The sequence below is a fragment of the Notechis scutatus genome, chromosome 16 (assembly GCF_049901735.1).
Source record: "Notechis scutatus isolate UNSWTSFEM ecotype Mainland chromosome 16, rNotScu1.2, whole genome shotgun sequence".
Taxonomy (NCBI): Eukaryota; Metazoa; Chordata; class Lepidosauria; order Squamata; family Elapidae; genus Notechis; species Notechis scutatus.
The window spans coordinates 356773-373817 of NC_142024.1; the positions used below are offsets into that span (position 1 = coordinate 356773).

Below are 17045 nucleotides of genomic sequence, written 5' to 3' on the forward strand. Positions count from 1 at the left end.
CAGCCTTTGGCCAAGCAAGTCGCCAGCCTACACAAGACGCCTCTGCAGGGGGAAAAGGCACCGGTGCATTCAGGGGCTCAACTGCATTTCTTGCTCGACCGGTTCCCGACATCGCTGGCAGGCTGGCCAGTCCCTTCCTCTTCCTGCATCAGGGATCAGTGCTCCCTCCTCTTGGCAATCCACTTCTCTTGGTGGATGCTTTACTCCGGATTAAGGACGTTGCTCAGGGGGGTCAGGAGCTGGCAGGGGATGCTTGCCCCAGGCTGGCTAATTTTAGCACGGCCTCCTCCGCGCCAGGCCCCCTTGGCATGGAGCTCCCTCCCGTCCCGGTTGCTGCAGTGGGTCACGCCGGATTCCTAAGAAAACCGCAAAGCAAGACGCGGCTTTCCGTTTTAAACTTGAAGCATAAACAGGCCAGTCCTCTTCCTACAACCCCTCGCTTAGTGACTGAGCTTTCGAGAGCCCATGACGTGTCCTTCCACTTGTGACTCTCACAGCCTCGCCAGGGTCACGCGGTCAGGATCTGGGCGCTTGGCCACAAGCATGTAGGCCTGTCGGGTGCAGGACTGCCGGCCACCTTCCCTCAGACGAAGTCAGCGGAGGGGAGCTACGTTCTCTTAGCAACCACATGTTCCACTTAACAACGGTGGCAAAAATAAATGGCCGGGGAATTCTGGGAGTTGAAGCCCCCCCCCACAACAGTGCAAGCCAGAAAACCAGGAGAATCGTAGGTGTGTCCAGCTCAAAGAATAATTGGGGGGGGGGCACCTGGAGCCAGGACGGCCTAAGCGGGAACACAACACCCGCCCGAGTAAAAAAGAAACACTTGTAGCCCCGTTGGATTCCCTCCTCTGGTCACCTGAGGCGGCCATTCCGGGAAAGGTCAGCCTTCACGCGCAGCCCCCACATGACAGGCAGGCGGCAGCCAAGCGGCGGGGGGGAAGGGTTGGTAGCAAGCTCTGGCAGTGGGGAGGGGACACTGAGCTCCTTCGGCCCATTTTAGGGGAATGTCAGCCAGATTTGGGGATGGCGCTGTCTGGGCAAAGGCTCCTTGTGCGAAAGCTTTAAGTACCAAAAAAAAAGAAGCAGGATTTGCCAGGGTCACCGGTCTTCCCCTGCTCTGGGGACCAACTTTTCATCATGGGGGGCACGAGGTCAACCCCCCGTGGCATGGAAGAGCCAGGTAGGAAGGAAAGAAGGGAGGGAAAATGGGATTCTCGCCCATCTTTGAGCACACCTGCTCACTCAGTCTGTGAGAAAACATCACCCTCCTCTCCCTCCCCCACCCCCGAAATTCCCCTCCCCTTTGAAAGAAACTTCAAAGGAAGATCCGCTTTCATCTTCTCAGGGGAGAGAAAACGCAGGGAAAGTTTTCTTCCTTAGGCCAGCAAATCCCTTTGGCCCCTGGAAGAGCATCCAGAGGCGGGGAAGGGGGGGGGCTGTGGGCCCCTGGGTTGGGCCTTCCCTCGGGATGATGCCACGGCTGCAGGTGTGCCCAGGTGTGCCCAGGTGTGCCCTGGCCGTGCCAGACGCTACAGCACCCACGCCAGAGCGGAAAATCACTCCGTGTGGGCAGGGAAGCTCCTTTCTCAAGAACTACGTCTCCCAGAGTTCCTTGCAGACAGGTGGGAGGGAGAGGCAGCCGGGGGTGGGGGCATGTCAAGCATCCCCAGCAGGGATGAGGACCAGAGCAGGTTCTATAGGCAGTCCTCGTTTTACGACCGCAACGTGGTTGTTAAGAGAGTCATCACGTGACCCCGTTTGATTTTAAGACCTTTTCTCCCATGGTCATTAAACGAATCCCCCGGGGGTTAGACTGTCTTCCCCTTTGTTTTACTTTTTAATGATGGTCTGTCCTCCCTCCCTCTTTCCTTCCTTCCATCCTTTTTCTTCATTTCTTTGTTGCTTCATCCATCCTTCCTTCTCCTCCCTCCTTCCTTTCTTCCATCCTTTTCTTCATTTCTTTGTTGTTCATTCTTCCTTCCATCCTTTTCCTTCCTTCCTTCCTTCCTTCCTTCCTTCCTTCCTTCCTTCCTTCCTTCCTTCCTTCCTTCCTTCCTTCCTTCCTTCCTTCCTTCTTCTCTTCCTCCCTCTTTGCCTTTGCCCCCTTTCTTTCCTTTTCCTCTTTGTCTTTTCCTCTACAAAAAACGATTCCCAATGAGAATGAGTGCGAAAGAGAGTCCAGGCACAGGGGGCTGCTGAGTGTCCTCTGGATGCCACCCTCCCTCGGGCCACAGACGTGGGGAGGGGAGGGGGGAGGGGGCGTCCGGAAGCCTCACCCCTCTGGGGTGTGTGGATCAAAGCGGCTCCTCTGCTCCACCGCCTGCCTTGCCCAGAGGCACCCAAAGCCCCAGAAGGATCCTCCTCCAGCGAAGACTTTGCCTGGATTACGTCCCTCCCAAGCGGCCGGCCTGCATCCCAGAATAGCCGCTGCTGATTAGGGCCCTCCAGCCGCCCAGCCTCACCTCCGGGGCTGTGATGGAGCCTCCTGAGATAAGCTGGCCTTCCCTTGGGTGTCAGCCGCTCTTGCCGGCTGGGTCAAAGCCATGGCCCTCCCTTCCAGGGGCCTCTCGGCTGGCTGCCTGGAGCTTCGGCTCAGAGGGACCAGGAGCTCCCCTCCCCCCCCCAAGGGCCCCCTCCCCCTCCTTCTCAGGCCATCCCTCCTGCACAGTGGTGGCCTCTCCCTTCCCCCCTCCTTCTGCCCCAAAGGGACCCCCAGCCTCCTCCGAGAACAGCCCCCCAGACGTTTCCGCTGCCAAGAGGGCACTTCAGAGGCTGCTGCGGAGGGGACTTCAAAGGAAGACGGAGCCTGGCTGACAAGAGGAAGAAGAAGGACAATGCCCTGGGGAGGGGGGGAGGCCATAAGCAGGGGAAGGACAGGGGGCCCCACCCTCTTTCCTGGATGGCAACACGGGGGGGGGCTCGCCTGCAACTTTCTCGGTTTCTACAGTTTGGGTGCCAAGTTTTGCAGCTCTAGTTTAGGGACCGTTTCCTCTGGTTTGTATGTGGTCCTCAACTTATGACAACTGAGCCCAAAATTTCCATTGCTGAGTGAGAAAGTTGTTCAGTGAGCTTTGCCCTCTTCCTCCTCCTCTTTCTCCTCCTCCTCCATTCTTCCTTCCTCTCCTCCCTCCCTCCTCCTCCTCCTCCTCTCACACTGCCCCCCACCAAGGGTCACCCTAGACTCGTCCCCTGACCCCTCCTCCCAGCCGCCAAGGTTCTCGCAGCCCAGGTGGGGCGACCAGAAGAGGAGGAAATTCTTCTCAGGGCAGGAAAACAAACCCTCCAAGAGGAGGAGACGGATGCTGAGCGCTGCAGGGCACCAGGCCGGCCTTCCTCCTCCCTGGCTTTGTCGGCCAGGCCTGTCCTGCGCCCACCGAGGAGGAGGAGGAGGGGAGCCTTTGTTCCGCAAGCACCACATTCTCTTCCTCCGAAGGCCGGCCGGATGTTCGCAAGTCCCTTTGCTTGCTCAGGTTTCTGCCCTCCCCCCTCCCCAAACTCTCGGGGGAAGCCGGGATGGAGGGGAGGTTAGCAGGCGGTTCCTGCGTTTGCTCGCTCCAGGCACTTCTGGGCAGAGACCAAGTTCCCAGCATGAACAGAGCGTCCGGCCGAGTCTTTTCCAAATAAACTGGCCCGGTTGCAGGAAATTCTGGGGCCAAATTCCAGGAACCCCCCAGAGCCGCCTCACTTAGGGAGGGGAAGGCAAAAGGCAACAGCCGGCCTTTGAGGGAGGGATGTCACGCCTCCTTTGGGAATTGGCCACTCAAGAGATCCGGGGGCTGAATAATAATAATAATAATAATAATAATAATAATAATAATAATAATAATAATAATAATAATAATAATAATAATAATAATACTTCTTCAGGTTTTTCCCAAGAGGAGGAACGGTGGAGTTGGCCTTGGACCCTCTTGTCTGGAAGGCTGTAATCTCTCCTGCTGGAGCAGGGAGTTGGACTAGATGACCTCCCTGGACCAGACCCCACGATGCTCTTGATCCCTTTAAAACACCTTTACTCACCAGAAGAAGGGCGCATCCGGTCTCTAGTACAGGATGACTGATCTCTTACTCAGCGAGTAAATATTGCTCCCTTTCGGCCAGGGTGGAGCCGGCCGAGCCCAGTAAGCCAGAGCCTCGCTTAAAAGCTCCTGCCCGCCACGCAAGGGAACCGCTGCTCTCCTTCTGGGAGAAAGTTTTTTCCCTTCTTCTTTTTCCTGCCAAAGAAAAAAGGAGAGAGAAAAGAGCTGGAATGTGGGGCAACTCCCAACGTTTTCAGTTGCTGCGTCCCGTTCCCTGAGCGGTTTTAGCTGCAGGCAAGGGCCAAATACTTTGCAGGTGGTCCTCGACTTACGACAGTTCACTTAGTGACCGTCTGAAGGTACAAGGACCCTGGAGAAAGGGACTTGGGACCGTTTTGCACACTCACGACCATCGCAGCCTCCCCCAGGGCCACGTGATCGAACTCCAGGCCCTGCTTCAGGTTTATGACGGTTGCAGCATGCGACCTTCTGACCAGCAAAGCCAGATTCACTTAACAACCGTGTTAATAACTTAACAATGGCAGAGATTCGCTTAACAACGGTAGCAAGATAGGTCATAAAATGGGGCAAAGCTCACGTAGCAATTGTCTCGCTTGGCATCGGAGGTTTTGGGCTCAATTCTTGTCGTACGTCGAAGGTGGATCATGGGGGGGCACATAGATCAATAGATCAAAGCAAATGAATTGAGGCGTTATATTTCTCTTCTGTATTTTATTCTGCAATTCTATTTATTAAATTAACTGCCCATCTCACGGGGGTGGGGGTGGGGGCCCCTCTAAATTGGTGCCCCCTCCCCAGGGCTGCAGGAAGTGTGTCCCGGCAGCAGCTTTTGCCAACACAGGAGGGTCTCTGCAGAGAGGAAGCAGGTCCCCCCAAAGGGCTCTGGACGCGGTTTGAGAAAAATCCACTGACGGGGCAAACCGGAGGGACCTGGGGATGGGCGCCGGGGGGGGGATGGAGGCTGGCAGGGCCGCCTGGGCAGCCGGGGAGAGCCAAGCGGAAAAGCTCAGCCTGGCAGCTTCCATTGTTGGTGGGTTTGCAACGTGCATGGAGGAATGTGCCCACACAAAGGGGGCTCTGCGGCTGAAAGCCCTGGCTGGAGGCTGAGGGGGGGGCCCCCCTGAAAACAGCCCCCTCCTCCCGGCTGCTTGGCCACACAATGGAAAACCCACCAAGGGAAATGGCTGAACACGGGGAAAGCTTGCTCAGCCCTCCCTCCCTTTCTCCTTCTTTCTTTTCTTCCTTCCTTCGTTCCATCAATCCCTTTTTCCCTCCCCTCCCTCCCTCCTTTCCTTCCTCCCCATTACTTAAGGGTTGTTAAGCGAAACTGCAGTAAGCCACACAGTTGTTAAGTGAACCCAGCTTCCCCCTTGCTCCTCAGGTCACAAAAGGGGATCACGTGACCCCAGGACACGACAACCGTCGTAAGTACAGGTCAGTGGCCAAGCATTTGAATTTTGATCACAGGATCAGACAGAAAACCCACCGTTGCATGAGCCTCACGCCTCTGCTGGGAACCTTAATGCTGCTTAGAGAATTGGGGGTCTGTGTCCCCCCCGCCCCCCCAGGTTCTCACTCGGGGGGGGGGCACATTCTGCTTTCAGGCTTTGTGGAAATGAGGCGTGGATGGAGTTGGCTTTTCTTCCTTTCCTCGCTTTCTCATTATTTGAGAATTAGCAAATTCTTGGCAGTAATTCACTAATCCTGCAATTTTACACACACACACACACACACACACACACAGACATCGGGTTGACCTTCAGCCTCCCAGCAGGGCCAGGCTCCGAAATGGGTGGAGGACGCCCACCTGTGCCAGCCTGGCCAGAAGGAAACGGGAGAGCCGGATGAGGAGAAGAGGCTCCAAGAGGCTCCTGCGGGAAAGAGGGCTGGGGAGGCACCTCTGCTCTCTGGGATGAGTTTCACCCCTTGGCAAAAAAGGGGGGAGAAAAGATTTCTTTTTTTAAAAAAAGGGGGGGAAAGGTGATTTTTTAAAAGAAAGGCAGGTGAGCTCATGGCTATGAAAATATTCTATCGCCACCTGGTGGTCAACCTTGGCAGGGGAAAAAGAGAGACAGAGAAGATATTTATTGATTTGATCTGATTTGATTTGTCAATCGCTTAGAAGATAATAGGTCTAAGTATAAACATGAGGAAGAATACAGGAAATAGGTACAAATAAATGGGGACAATAGGACAGGGACGGGAGGCAGGATGGTGTGCTTATGCACGCCCCTGACCGACCTCTTAGGAATGGGGTGAGGTCAACGGTGGATAGTTTGAGGTTAAAGGTTAAAGTTGGGGGGACGTAACAACAGAGTCAGGTAGTGCATTCCAGGCATGGACCAGTCGCTTGCTGAAGTTGTACTTTCTGCAATGGAGTTTGAAACTGTTTACATTGAGTTTGTATCTGTTGTGTGTTGTGTGTATAGATAGATGGAGGGAGGGATAGATAAAGGGATAGAGAGATAAGGAGAGATATGGATAGAGATAGATAAAGGGATAGATTAGATAGAGATAGAGGGATGGATAGATACAGTGATAAAGGGATAGATAAGTAGAGAGATAGACGGATAGATAGGTAATAGATAAGTACATAAATAGATATAGATATATAGTTACAGTGATAGATGAGAGGCTGGCAGGCAGGTGTGGGTGTGTTTGTGTGTGTGTGTGTGTGTATTTGCCACGGCATTTCCCATGAGCTAAATTGGGGGTCCATTGTAATAGCACTTAAAAAGACTTCTATGCCGCTTCACAGGGCTTTTACGGCCGTCTCTAAGCGATTTACAGAGTCAGCAAAGCATTGCACCCCCCAAACAATCCGGGTCCTCGTTTTACCGACCTCGGAAGGACGGGAGTCCCGAGTCAAGCAAATGCCCAGAAAGGCCAGGATGGAAACAAACGAGCGAGCGAGCAAACCAACCATCGATGCCCATCAAAGAGAGACACACAGGAAGTCAAAGGAGAAGAAAAAGATATAACTCCACACAAACAGGCTGTGCTGTACCATCCAAATAATAATAATTAAAAAAGGACATGGAGTTTGGACACTGGATCACTTTGTCGGTCTCAAAAGCTGCTAGCGATGCATAGACCTCCCCCCACAAGAAAAGAACACTGTACCGGTTCCAGCCAGGGAGGTGTCCCCCCCCCCACAAAAAAGGAAGAGGGAGGGGGGTTCCTTGCCCCTCCATGGCCGGTTTGCAGAGCCGTTTCTCCTTCTCCAAGTGTGTCTTCCTAATAAATAAATTTTAAAACCCCATCCCGCCGAGTCTTTATTTCCTCCCCCCAATACGAATATTTTAGCAGATTTCCACAGGCCTCTTCGGGGAGGGAACTTCCTTCTTCAGTGAGATGTCCGACGGTGGAGAATCCAGGCGTTACGAAGGGGGCTTGGGGGCATCGCCCAGAGCCTCCAAGGGAGAGAGGTCCCATTTTCCTGCTTGGGGGGAGACCCGGCTGGGGAGAAGCTTCCCTCCGTAGGGGGACGAGGCCACGCTTCCGGTGGAGGGTTGGGCAAAGCTCCACGGGAGGAAGGAAGAAATCCGACGAGGGGTCTTACTCTGAGTCCCCCATCACTCTAGGAGGGAAAACGGGGTGAAAATAGACATCAAATTACATGAAAACCGCGGTTTTCAAAGTCTATGGGAAATTGCATTGACAATAATAGCCCGCCATCTCGTGGCCATTGTGCGTCATTGCAGGTGGAGGAAAGAACTTAATAATAAAAGCCCGCCATCTCGTGGCCATTTTGCGTCATTGCAGGTGGAGGGAAGAAATTGCATAGCAATAACAGCCTGCCACCTGGTGGAGGTTTTTCGTTATGGCAGGCGCAGGGAAAGAATCGCAAAAGTTAATATAAATAAAATAATCAGGTTACAGATCTGGCGAAATCCGACGAGGGGTCTTACGCCGAGTCCCCCATCACTCTAGAGGGGAAAACGGGGGGAAAATAGACCTCAAATTACATGAAAACCGCGGTTTTCAAAGTCTATGGGAAATTACATTGAAAATAATAGCCCGCCATCTCGTGGCCATTTTCCGTCATTGCAGGTGGAGGAAAGAACTTAATAATAATAGCCCGCCATCTCGTGGCCATTTTGCGCATGGCAGGTGGTGGAAAGAACTTAATAATAATAGCCCGCCATCTCGTGGCCATTTTGCGCATGTCAGGTGGAGGAAAGAACTTAATAATAATAGCCCGCCATCTCGTGGCCATTTTGCGCATGGCAGGTGGAGGAAGGAACTTAATAATAATAGCCCACCATCTCGTGGCCATTTTGCGTCATTGCAGGGCGAGGAAAGAACTTAATAATAATAGCGTCATTGCAGGGCACCATCTCGTGGCCATTTTGCGTCATTGCAGGGCGAGGAAAGAACTTAATAATAATAGCCCGCCATCTCGTGGCCATTTTGCGCATGGCAGTTGGTGGAAAGAACTTAATAATAATAGCCTGCCATCTCGTGGCCATTTTGCGCATGGCAGGTGGAGGAAAGAACTTAATAATAATAGCCCGCCATCTCGTGGCCTTTTTGCGTCATTGCAGGTGGAGGAAAGAAATTGCACAGCAATAACAGCCTGCCACCTGGTGGAGGTTTTTCGTTATGTCAGGCGCAGGGAAGGAATCGCGAAATTTAATATAAATAAAAATAATCAGGTTAAAAATGTGGTGAAATCCGACGAGGGACCTTACTCTGAGTCCCCCATCACTCTAGGAGGGAAAACGGGGTGAAAATAGACCTCAAATTACGTGAATACCGCGGTTTTCAAAGTCTATGGGAAATTGCGTTGACAATATATAATAATAGCCTGCCATCTCGTGGCCATTTTGCGCATGGCAGGTGGAGGAAGGAACTTAATAATAATAGCCTGCCATCTCGTGGCCATTTTGCGTCATTGCAGGTGGAGGAAAGAACTTAATAATAATAGCCTGCCATCTCGTGGCCATTTTGCGTCATTGCAGGTGGAGGAAAGAACTTAATAATAATAGCCCGCCATCTCGTGGCCATTTTGCGTCATTGCAGGGGGAGGAAAGAACTTAATAATAATAGCCCGCCATCTCGTGGCCATTTTGCGTCATTGCAGGTGGAGGAAGGAACTTAATAATAATAGCCCGCCATCTCGTGGCCATTTTGGGTCATTGCAGGTGGAGGAAAGAACTTAATAATAATAGCCTGCCATTTCGTGGCCATTTTGCGCATGGCAGGTGGAGGAAGGAACTTAATAATAATAGCCCGCCATCTCGTGGCCATTTTGCGTCATTGCAGGTGGAGGAAAGAACTTAATAATAATAGCCTGCCATCTCGTGGCCATTTTGCGTCATTGCAGGGGGAGGAAAGAACTTAATAATAATAGGCCGCCGTCTCGTGGCCATTTTGCGCATGGCAGGTGGAGGAAAGAACTTAATAATAATAGCCCGCCGTTTCGTGGCCATTTGGCGTCATTGCAGGTGGAGGAAAGAACTTAATAATAATAGCCTGCCATCTCGTGGCCATTTTGCGTCATTGCAGGTGGAGGAAAGAACTTAATAATAATAGCCTGCCATCTCGTGGCCATTTTGCGTCATTGCAGGGGAGGAAAGAACTTAATAATAATAGGCCGCCGTCTCGTGGCCATTTTGCGTCATGGCAGGTGGAGGAAAGAACTTAATAATAATAGCCTGCCGTTTCGTGGCCATTTTGCGCATGGCAGGTGGAGGAAAGAACTTAATAATAATAGCCTGCCATCTCGTGGCCATTTTGCGCATGGCAGGTGGAGGAAGGAACTTAATAATAATAGCCGGCCGTCTCGTGGCCATTTTGCGCATGGCAGGTGGAGGAAGGAACTTAATAATAATAGCCCGCCATCTCGTGGCCATTTTGCGTCATTGCAGGGGAGGAAAGAACTTAATAATAATAGCCCGCTATCTCGTGGCCATTTTGCGCATGGCAGGTGGAGGAAGGAACTTAATAATAATAGCCGGCCGTCTCGTGGCCATTTTGCGCATGGCAGGTGGAGGAAGGAACTTAATAATAATAGCCCGCCATCTCGTGGCCATTTTGCGTCATTGCAGGTGGAGGAAGAACTTAATAATAATAGCCCGCCGTTTGGTGGCCATTTTGCGCATGGCAGGTGGAGGAAGGAACTTAATAATAATAGCCCGCCATCTCGTGGCCATTTTGCGTCATTGCAGGTGGAGGAAGGAACTTAATAATAATAGCCCGCCGTTTCGTGGCCATTTTGCGTCATTGCAGGTGGAGGAAGGAACTTAATAATAATAGCCCGCCTCTCGTGGCCATTTTGCGTCATTGCAGGTGGAGGAAGGAACTTAATAATAATAGCCCGCCATCTCGTGGCCATTTTGCGTCATTGCAGGTGGAGGAAGGAACTTAATAATAATAGCCCGCCATCTCGTGGCCATTTTGCGTCATTGCAGGGGAGGAAAGAACTTAATAATAATAGGCCGCCGTCTCGTGGCCATTTTGCGCATGGCAGGTGGAGGAAAGAACTTAATAATAATAGCCCGCCGTTTCGTGGCCATTTGGCGTCATTGCAGGTGGAGGAAAGAACTTAATAATAATAGCCCGCCATCTCGTGGCCATTTTGCGTCATTGCAGGGGGAGGAAAGAACTTAATAATAATAGGCCGCCGTCTCGTGGCCATTTTGGGTCATTGCAGGTGGAGGAAAGAACTTAATAATAATAGCCTGCCATCTCCTGGCCATTTTGCGTCATTGCAGGTGGAGGAAGGAACTTAATAATAATAGGCCGCCATCTCGTGGCCATTTTGCGCATGGCAGGTGGAGGAAAGAACTTAATAATAATAGCCCGCCATCTCGTGGCCATTTTGCGTCATTGCAGGTGGAGGAAGGAACTTAATAATAATAGCCCGCCATCTCCTGGCCATTTTGCGTCATTGCAGGGGAGGAAAGAACTTAATAATAATAACCCGCCATCTCGTGGCCATTTTGCGTCATTGCAGGTGGAGGAAGGAACTTAATAATAATAGCCCGCCATCTCGTGGCCATTTTGCGTCATTGCAGGTGGAGGAAAGAACTTAATAATAATAGCCTGCCATTTCGTGGCCATTTTGCGTCATTGCAGGTGGAGGAAGGAACTTAATAATAATAGCCCGCCATCTCGTGGCCATTTTGCGTCATTGCAGGTGGAGGAAGGAACTTAATAATAATAGCCCGCCATTTCGTGGCCATTTTGCGTCATTGCAGGGGAGGAAGGAACTTAATAATAATAGCCCGCCATCTCGTGGCCATTTTGCGTCATTGCAGGGGAGGAAAGAACTTAATAATAATAGCCCGCCGTACTCGTGGCCATTTTGCGTCATTGCAGGGGAGGAAGGAACTTAATAATAATAGCCCGCCATCTCGTGGCCATTTTGCGTCATTGCAGGTGGAGGAAGGAACTTAATAATAATAGCCTGCCATCTCGTGGCCATTTTGCGTCATTGCAGGGGGAGGAAAGAACTTAATAATAATAGCCCGCCATTTCGTGGCCATTTTGCGCATGGCAGGTGGAGGAAGGAACTTAATAATAATAGCCTGCCATCTCGTGGCCATTTTGCGCATGGCAGGTGGAGGAAGGAACTTAAAAATAATAGCCCGCCATTTCGTGGCCATTTTGCGCATGACAGATGGAAGAAAGAACTTAATAATAATAGCCCGCCATCTCGTGGCCATTTTGCGTCATTGCAAGGGGAGGAAAGAACTTAATAATAATAGGCCGCCGTCTCGTGGCCATTTTGCGCATGGCAGGTGGAGGAAGGAACTTAAAAATAATAGCCCGCCGTTTCGTGGCCATTTTGCGCATGGCAGGTGGAGGAAGGAACTTAATAATAATAGCCGGCCGTCTCGTGGCCATTTTGCGCATGGCAGGTGGAAGAAAGAACTTAATAATAATAGCCTGCCATCTCGTGGCCATTTTGCGTCATTGCAGGTGGAGGAAAGAACTTAATAATAATAGCCCGCCATCTCGTGGCCATTTTGCGTCATTGCAGGGGAGGAAAGAACTTAATAATAATAGCCCGCCATTTCGTGGCCATTTTGCGTCATTGCAGGTGGAGGAAGGAACTTAAAATAATAGCCCGCCATCTCGTGGCCATTTTGCGCATGACAGGTGGAAGAAAGAACTTAATAATAATAGCCTGCCATCTCGTGGCCATTTTGCGCATGGCAGGTGGAGGAAAGAACTTAATAATAATAGCCTGCCATCTCGTGGCCATTTTGCGTCATGGCAGGTGGAGGAAGGAACTTAATAATAATAGCCTGCCATCTCGTGGCCATTTTGCGTCATTGCAGGTGGAGGAAGGAACTTAATAATAATAGCCCGCCGTCTCGTGGCCATTTTGCGCATGGCAGGTGGAGGAAAGAACTTAATAATAATAGCCCGCCGTTTGGTGGCCATTTTGCGTCATTGCAGGTGGAGGAAGGAACTTAATAATAATAGCCCGCCATCTCGTGGCCATTTTGCGTCATTGCAGGTGGAGGAAGGAACTTAATAATAATAGCCCGCCGTTTCGTGGCCATTTTGCGTCATTGCAGGTGGAGGAAGGAACTTAATAATAATAGCCCGCCATCTCGTGGCCATTTTGCGTCATTGCAGGTGGAGGAAGGAACTTAATAATAATAGCCCGCCATCTCGTGGCCATTTTGCGTCATTGCAGGGGAGGAAAGAACTTAATAATAATAGCCCGCCATTTCGTGGCCATTTTGCGCATGGCAGGTGGAGGAAGGAACTTAATAATAATAGCCTGCCATCTCGTGGCCATTTTGCGTCATTGCAGGGGGAGGAAAGAACTTAATAATAATAGCCCGCCGTTTGGTGGCCATTTTGCGCATGGCAGGTGGAGGAAGAACTTAATAATAATAGCCCGCCGTTTGGTGGCCATTTTGCGCATGGCAGGTGGAGGAAGGAACTTAATAATAATAGCCCGCCATCTCGTGGCCATTTTGCGTCATTGCAGGTGGAGGAAGGAACTTAATAATAATAGCCCGCCGTTTCGTGGCCATTTTGCGTCATTGCAGGGGAGGAAAGAACTTAATAATAATAGCCCGCCGTACTCGTGGCCATTTTGCGTCATTGCAGGTGGAGGAAGGAACTTAATAATAATAGCCCGCCATCTCGTGGCCATTTTGCGCATGGCAGGTGGAAGAAAGAACTTAATAATAATAGCCCGCCATCTCGTGGCCATTTTGCGCATGGCAGGTGGAGGAAGGAACTTAATAATAATAGCCTGCCATCTCGTGGCCATTTTGCGCATGGCAGGTGGAGGAAGGAACTTAAAAATAATAGCCCGCCATTTCGTGGCCATTTTGCGCATGACAGGTGGAAGAAAGAACTTAATAATAATAGCCCGCCATCTCGTGGCCATTTTGCGTCATTGCAGGGGAGGAAAGAACTTAATAATAATAGGCCGCCGTCTCGTGGCCATTTTGCGCATGGCAGGTGGAGGAAGGAACTTAATAATAATAGCCCGCCATCTCGTGGCCATTTTGCGCATGGCAGGTGGAGGAAGGAACTTAAAATAATAGCCCGCCATTTCGTGGCCATTTTGCGCATGACAGGTGGAAGAAAGAACTTAATAATAATAGCCCGCCATCTCGTGGCCATTTTGCGTCATTGCAGGGGAGGAAAGAACTTAATAATAATAAGCCCGCTATCTCGTGGCCATTTTGCGCATGGCAGGTGGAGGAAGGAACTTAATAATAATAGCCCGCCATCTCGTGGCCATTTTGCGCATGGCAGGTGGAGGAAGGAACTTAATAATAATAGCCTGCCATCTCGTGGCCATTTTGCGTCATTGCAGGTGGAGGAAGGAACTTAATAATAATAGCCCGCCGTTTCGTGGCCATTTTGCGCATGGCAGGTGGAGGAAGGAACTTAATAATAATAGCCTGCCATCTCGTGGCCATTTTGCGTCATTGCAGGTGGAGGAAGGAACTTAATAATAATAGCCCGCCATCTCGTGGCCATTTTGCGCATGGCAGGTGGAGGAAGGAACTTAATAATAATAGCCTGCCATCTCGTGGCCATTTTGCGTCATTGCAGGTGGAGGAAGGAACTTAATAATAATAGCCCGCCATCTCGTGGCCATTTTGCGCATGGCAGGTGGAAGAAAGAACTTAATAATAATAGCCCGCCATCTCGTGGCCATTTTGCGTCATTGCAGGTGGAGGAAAGAACTTAATAATAATAGCCCGCCATCTCGTGGCCATTTTGCGCATGGCAGGTGGAGGAAGGAACTTAATAATAATAGCCTGCCATCTCGTGGCCATTTTGCGCATGGCAGGTGGAGGAAGGAACTTAAAAATAATAGCCCGCCATTTCGTGGCCATTTTGCGCATGACAGGTGGAAGAAAGAACTTAATAATAATAGCCCGCCATCTCGTGGCCATTTTGCGTCATTGCAGGGGAGGAAAGAACTTAATAATAATAGGCCGCCGTCTCGTGGCCATTTTGCGCATGGCAGGTGGAGGAAGGAACTTAATAATAATAGCCCGCCATCTCGTGGCCATTTTGCGCATGGCAGGTGGAGGAAGGAACTTAAAATAATAGCCCGCCATTTCGTGGCCATTTTGCGCATGACAGGTGGAAGAAAGAACTTAATAATAATAGCCCGCCATCTCGTGGCCATTTTGCGTCATTGCAGGGGAGGAAAGAACTTAATAATAATAGCCCGCCGTCTCGTGGCCATTTTGCGCATGGCAGGTGGAGGAAGGAACTTAATAATAATAGCCCGCCATCTCGTGGCCATTTTGCGCATGGCAGGTGGAGGAAGGAACTTAAAAATAATAGCCCGCCATTTCGTGGCCATTTTGCGCATGACAGGTGGAGGAAGGAACTTAATAATAATAGCCCGCTATCTCGTGGCCATTTTGCGCATGGCAGGTGGAGGAAGGAACTTAATAATAATAGCCTGCCATCTCGTGGCCATTTTGCGTCATTGCAGGGGGAGGAAAGAACTTAATAATAATAGCCCGCCGTTTCGTGGCCATTTTGCGCATGGCAGGTGGAGGAAGGAACTTAATAATAATAGCCCGCCATCTCGTGGCCATTTTGCGCATGGCAGGTGGAGGAAGGAACTTAATAATAATAGCCTGCCATCGCGTGGCCATTTTGCGCATGACAGGTGGAAGAAAGAACTTAATAATAATAGCCCGCCATCTCGTGGCCATTTTGCGTCATTGCAGGGGAGGAAAGAACTTAATAATAATAGCCCGCCGTCTCGTGGCCATTTTGCGCATGGCAGGTGGAGGAAGGAACTTAATAATAATAGCCCGCCATCTCGTGGCCATTTTGCGCATGGCAGGTGGAGGAAGGAACTTAAAAATAATAGCCCGCCATTTCGTGGCCATTTTGCGCATGACAGGTGGAAGAAAGAACTTAATAATAATAGCCCGCCATCTCGTGGCCATTTTGCGTCATTGCAGGGGAGGAAAGAACTTAATAATAATAAGCCCGCTATCTCGTGGCCATTTTGCGCATGGCAGGTGGAGGAAGGAACTTAATAATAATAGCCCGCCATCTCGTGGCCATTTTGCGCATGGCAGGTGGAGGAAGGAACTTAATAATAATAGCCTGCCATCTCGTGGCCATTTTGCGTCATTGCAGGTGGAGGAAGGAACTTAATAATAATAGCCCGCCGTTTCGTGGCCATTTTGCGCATGGCAGGTGGAGGAAGGAACTTAATAATAATAGCCTGCCATCTCGTGGCCATTTTGCGTCATTGCAGGTGGAGGAAGGAACTTAATAATAATAGCCCGCCATCTCGTGGCCATTTTGCGCATGGCAGGTGGAGGAAGGAACTTAATAATAATAGCCTGCCATCTCGTGGCCATTTTGCGTCATTGCAGGTGGAGGAAGGAACTTAATAATAATAGCCCGCCATCTCGTGGCCATTTTGCGCATGGCAGGTGGAAGAAAGAACTTAATAATAATAGCCCGCCATCTCGTGGCCATTTTGCGTCATTGCAGGTGGAGGAAGAACTTAATAATAATAGCCCGCCATCTCGTGGCCATTTTGCGCATGGCAGGTGGAGGAAGGAACTTAATAATAATAGCCTGCCATCTCGTGGCCATTTTGCGCATGGCAGGTGGAGGAAGGAACTTAAAAATAATAGCCCGCCATTTCGTGGCCATTTTGCGCATGACAGGTGGAAGAAAGAACTTAATAATAATAGCCCGCCATCTCGTGGCCATTTTGCGTCATTGCAGGGGAGGAAAGAACTTAATAATAATAGGCCCGCCGTCTCGTGGCCATTTTGCGCATGGCAGGTGGAGGAAGGAACTTAATAATAATAGCCCGCCATCTCGTGGCCATTTTGCGCATGGCAGGTGGAGGAAGGAACTTAAAAATAATAGCCCGCCATTTCGTGGCCATTTTGCGCATGACAGGTGGAAGAAAGAACTTAATAATAATAGCCCGCCATCTCGTGGCCATTTTGCGTCATTGCAGGGGGAGGAAAGAACTTAATAATAATAGGCCGCCGTCTCGTGGCCATTTTGCGCATGGCAGGTGGAGGAAGGAACTTAATAATAATAGCCCGCCATCTCGTGGCCATTTTGCGCATGGCAGGTGGAGGAAGGAACTTAAAAATAATAGCCCGCCATTTCGTGGCCATTTTGCGCATGACAGGTGGAAGAAAGAACTTAATAATAATAGCCCGCCATCTCGTGGCCATTTTGCGTCATTGCAGGGGAGGAAAGAACTTAATAATAATAAGCCCGCTATCTCGTGGCCATTTTGCGCATGGCAGGTGGAGGAAGGAACTTAATAATAATAGCCCGCTATCTCGTGGCCATTTTGCGCATGGCAGGTGGAGGAAGGAACTTAATAATAATAGCCTGCCATCTCGTGGCCATTTTGCGTCATTGCAGGGGAGGAAAGAACTTAATAATAATAGCCCGCCGTCTCGTGGCCATTTTGCGCATGGCAGGTGGAGGAAGGAACTTAATAATAATAGCCCCCATCTCGTGGCCATTTTGCGCATGGCAGGTGGAGGAAGGAAC

General features: G+C 50.5%; 1 protein-coding gene across 1 annotated transcript in view; it reads left to right on the forward strand.

Annotated features, from left to right (window-relative positions):
- The window catches only part of ZMYND12 (zinc finger MYND-type containing 12), a 41625-nt gene extending 34184 nt beyond the window's left edge, over nucleotides 1-7441 (forward strand). Inside the window, exon 9 of the mRNA XM_087944549.1 lies at nucleotides 6802-7441. The gene's annotated coding sequence lies outside the window, so the exon portion shown is untranslated. The remainder of the gene's footprint in view (nucleotides 1-6801) is intronic.
- The last annotated feature ends 9604 nt before the right edge of the window (nucleotides 7442-17045 follow it).